This window comes from Magallana gigas, chromosome 2 (assembly GCF_963853765.1).
Source record: "Magallana gigas chromosome 2, xbMagGiga1.1, whole genome shotgun sequence".
In the NCBI taxonomy this organism is placed as follows: domain Eukaryota; kingdom Metazoa; phylum Mollusca; class Bivalvia; order Ostreida; family Ostreidae; genus Magallana; species Magallana gigas.
Genome location: NC_088854.1, coordinates 54,825,498 through 54,830,578, shown reverse-complemented (window position 1 = coordinate 54,830,578; position 5,081 = coordinate 54,825,498). Strand labels below are relative to the sequence as shown.

The window sequence follows — 5,081 nt, the reverse complement described above, 5'->3', positions numbered from 1 at the left end:
TAAAGCTTTGATCCCATTGTGGTCCCACCCTACCCCTGGGGGTCATGATTTTAACAACTTTAATTCTACACTACCTGAGGATGCTTCCACACATTTTTCAGCTTTCCTGATTGATTAGTTTCTGAGAATTTTTTTTTTAAAATTTACTCTATATATTCCAATGTAAAACTTTGACCCTCCATTGTATCCCCACCCTCCCTAATAGGTCATGATTTTAAAACGTTGAATTTACACTACCCGAAGATGCTTCCACACAAGTTTCAGTTTTCCTGGCTGATTAATTTCTGAGAAGAAGGCTTTTAAAGATTTACTCTATATATTCATATGTAAAACTTTGACCCCTGATTGTGGCGCCACGCTTCCCCCAGGGGTCATGATTTTCACAACTTTGAATTTACAATACACGAGGTTGCTTCCACACAAGTTTCAGCTTTCCTTGCTGATTAGTTTCTGAGAAGAAGATTTACTCAATATATTCATATGTAAAATTTTGACCCCCCCCCCCCCATTGTGGTCCCACCCTACACCCGGAGGTCATGATTTTTACAACTTTGAATCTACACTACCTGAGGATGCTTCCACACAAGTTTTAGCTTTCCTGGGTGATTTGTTTCTGAAAAGAAGATTTTTAAAATTTACTCTATATATTCTTATGTAAAACTTTGACCCCCCATTGTGGCCCCACCCTAACCCCGGGGGTCATAATTTCCATAAATTTAAATCTACATTACCTGAGAATGCTTCCACACATGTTTCAGCTTTCCTGGCCAAATGGTTCTTGAGAAAAAGATTTTTGTAAAATTCTCATTTTTTAAAAATAATTTCTAATTATCTCCCCTTGAAAAAAAGCGTAACCCTTAATTTTCCCAACTTTGAATCCCCTTTGCCTAAGGGTGATTTGTTCCAAGTTTGGTTGAAATTGACTCAGTAGTTCTCGAGAAGATGTTGAAAATGTAAAAAGTTATGGACAAACAGACAGACCCACGGACGGACGGACGGACGGACGACTGACAAAATGTGATCAGAAAAGCTCACTTGAGCTTTCAGCTCAGGTGAGCTAAAAAGGAACCAAAAATATGGTTCAACATATTAAGCATTATATCCTAATAATGTGTAAAGTGTTAATTCCCGCGCTTATGCAGGTTAACGTTATCATCTAGTTTGAAAAAAAAAAGTAAAGAATTCCCAACTCAGTGATTGGCTAAATACATATTTTAAAAAGTTATAAATCCACATAAATAATAGTATAATGAAGTAAAGAGATAATTCACTAAAGAATTAATTTTAAATCAATCATTTGTATAATAGATGCGTATAGGAATAATGGGCACTTTTAAAATAAATTTTCTTCTTTTCGACACTGCAATAAAGACTACAAGAAAATACAAATTTAACTTAACTTAAACTTGATGTTCTTATAAGTTGTTTACCTTTCATATAATTAACACAATACAAAATTATTGTGCTTATTGTGATGGATATATTAATAAAGTTTGGTTTCAAGTTATTTGAGAGGTTTGATATGAACATTTACCAACACATTTTACATTCTCCCTGAAAGCGAGACGTTAAGGATGACAATCAGGTGGATATTCAAAGAAATCTCTGTACTCATATCCATAACGCTCTTTCCCTCTATGGGTGTGACATGAGTCATAGTCAGTACGAGATATAGTGAATCCCCTACAGTTCGGATTTTCCTGACATCTCCGCTTGCATTCAAAGCGATCAAATTCCCCTTCGTATCCGTTGTAACCGCGCTGTTTTTCGTGTCTTTTCAGGTCTGAAAATATTAGCATTATTGGTACATGTAAATGCTTTTTGCTAGTTCATGGGTAATAACTTTGTAATGGTTAAAATTTGTATCCCTAGTCGATTGTTCAGTGATCAAGGTAGGGATTTTGAATGTGAGGTCGTGAAGGAGCAATGTAAAATATATGGTATTAAGAAGTCGCATAGCACGCCATATCATCCTGAGGGAAATTTGCAGTGCGAAAAATTTAACAGGACACTGCACGACAGGTTGCGAACGCTCAATGCAGATCAAAAGAGAAAGTGGACAATGTATTTGCCAGAACTTGTTTATGTGTATAATGTTACCCCTCATTCTTTTACAGGTTTTCCCCTTATTATCTCCTTTCTGGAAGAGAACCGAAATTACCCGTAGATTTCCTACTAGGGGTCAACGATAACAACGAGTCTTTCCAAGTAGATGAATGGTTAGATAAACACAGAGAACGCCTTCGATACGCATGGGCTGCTGCTGAGAAAACACAGAAAAAAGTGCAGAAAAACGACGCGAGTTTCATGAAAGGAAATCTACTCCTTGTTCTATTGATGCTGGAACAAAAGTTCTCTTGAGAAATCATGTACAAGGTAGGAACAAAATACAAGATGTGTGGAAACCAGATCCTTATATCATAACTGAGAAATTGCAAGAAAATATGCACAAGATTAAGTCTGCTAATGGTTTGACGATGTAAAAGTTCTACATAGGAACGAGATTTAAGATACTAAAGAAAAAGCCAAAAATGATATTGACCTTTGTAAAGAGCCTGACTCAGACGAGGAGATAAAGACATTCGAGGATACAGAAATAGAAAATGAAAGGGATAACCCTGATCAAGAATCTCAGGTAAGTTCAGATGAAAACGATAATAAGAAAGAGTCGATGCCTCCGGAAGATAATATTGCAAAGAACAAGGAGTCTGATATTTCAAATTCTCCGTTGCAATTTACACCGGGTCAAAGTCCCACTGACAATGAAGTTTCTGTTGGGCATGAGCAAGAAATACCTCTTAGACGCTCTATTATAAGAAAATTCGTTTCTAAAGTAAATACAAATAGAAAAAAAGGTAATATAAAAAAGAAAAAGGAGATGAAACACAAAATGATGGTAGGTAATATTTTGATTTGAATTGAATATATTGATTTGAATACAACTTACTATGACATTTTGTTCTGATGGGGTTTGTGCATTTTCTGTAACCAGAACAATTCTTACAAGAAAATTGTCCTTCCAGATCTTGATATGTATCCACAGTACATTTCTTACAAGAAATTTGTCCTTCTTCATCTTGATATGTTCCCAAAGGACATTGCAGACACTCCGTTTGTCCTACAGCAAACAATGATCGATGCTTTCACACAAGTTACAGCTTGTCTGGACGAATTACTAGTAGATTTAAAATGATTGATCTGTGTACATTCCTAATTAAACAATTGACCTCTGGTCCCATCCTACCTTCGGAGATCATGATTTATGCAAAATTTAATCTACACTACCAGGGTATGCTTCTACACAAGATACAGCTTGTCTGGCCGATTGGTGTAATGAAAAGAGGATTTTAAAAGATTTTTCTCTATATGTTCTTAAGTTAAAACTTGACCCCCATTGTTGCCGCCACCTTCCCCTTGGGGATAATTATTTGAACAAATGTAAATCTACACTATCTCAGGATGCTTCCATACAAGTCATAGCTTGTCTGATCGATTGGTTTTTGAGAATGTATTTTAAAAACAACCAAAAATTTAAAGTGTACATGTAACGTTTTCCATAATATCTATTTTGATTCAAATGCTTTCAATTCCGGAAAATATCATCATAAAATCAACTTAAACAAATAGATATTCTTTAGAAACAATTGATCGACTCAAAACTAATAACTGACAAAAAACTTAGATTCCTTGTCGCTGCACAAAGAAAACAAAAGTGTACATATTAAACTGATGTTGATTTAATTTTAATTATAGCGTCACTTATTAAATTGAAAAAAATATATGAAAATGATATCTTATACTAACTATTTTACAAAATATCAAAGCAGTTTGATTTTGCTTAAATTCTCGTACATTTTAAAATGTCGAATTATTTGGGAGGGGGGGGGGGGGGGGGGCAAAAGTATCATAACTTATTTGAAAATTATCCCTTACAGGTAAATAAATTCGTTACCTATATTAGACTGAAATGATCCATGTGAGCAATTTTTACCTGTTAAAAAAAATAAAGACTTTTTCAACAATACATTTACATTTAAAAATGATCTTATACAAAAACATATAAAAGAAATTAAGTTTTTTTTTAAAGACTATTTTAAATACAAAAATCTTTGTTTTAATGTCTATTTGGCCAAATAGAAAAACCCATGTAAGGCAATCATCTTAAACAATATTCTTATATTTAAAAAGATTTGACAACAGGTACTCTGCCTATCTAAGACATGTAGAACCATGGTTATTGCTAAAATAATCGATAAAGATAGCTCCGCACACTAATATTTTATTTGTTTATATATATATATATATATATATATATATATATATATATATATATATATATATATATATATATATATATATATAAGAAACCCATATGAGCTCCTCATTATTTTACAATAAAATTTGGTTATTTGAAAAAATGATAAAAACAAATCATTTGCATGCAAAAACTATCTTAAAGCTTAGTACTAGGTCTTACTTTATGCATGATAAGATTATTTAATTTATATGACAAGATCGGTCATGCAGACCTTTTAAAATAAAAATCGATATTAAATCTGTAAATAAAATCTCATTCATAACCAAAAATCGCAAAATACAATATTGCAATAATTAATCAAAAATTTAAACAAATCTTAGAAAAATCTTTTTAACAAAATTAATTCAATCCCAAAGGAAATAAAACTGACACCAATTAAAATCGATTAAAAATTCTACATAAATGAAGATACTTCTTTTCCCATTTAGATAGCAACATGCATTATAAAATCAATTAAAAAAATAATTAATTTAAAACAGCCTAGAACTCTTAAAAAGTGTTACATGTAAATGTTTATATTCTAACTTCATATACCTTTGTTCGGAGTCAGTTTAGCTACAATCACAATTAGTTAAGAAATTTAAAGATATATTTTCCTAAAACGTCGCAATACCGCATAAATTTCTTTTTGAAATATGATTGCTTGATCATTGTCCAATGTGAATGACAATAAATTGATAAATTTCATCCATACCCTTAAGATGTGTCAACAATTACCTATTTCAAATTTTCGAATAATTTCATATTTTAAACTATAAATGTT

The 5,081-nt window shown here is 32.3% G+C and overlaps 1 long non-coding RNA gene across 1 annotated transcript; it reads right to left on the bottom strand.

The window, feature by feature from the left end:
- Nucleotides 1-1,278: 1,278 nt before the first annotated feature.
- LOC136273153 (uncharacterized) lies at nucleotides 1,279-3,991 on the bottom strand. The gene is made up of 3 exons (XR_010711363.1): nucleotides 3,953-3,991; nucleotides 2,948-3,118; nucleotides 1,279-1,783 (listed from the first exon to the last, which is right to left on the bottom strand). It is a non-coding gene; the product is annotated as an uncharacterized lncRNA (long non-coding RNA).
- Nucleotides 3,992-5,081: the final 1,090 nt, after the last annotated feature.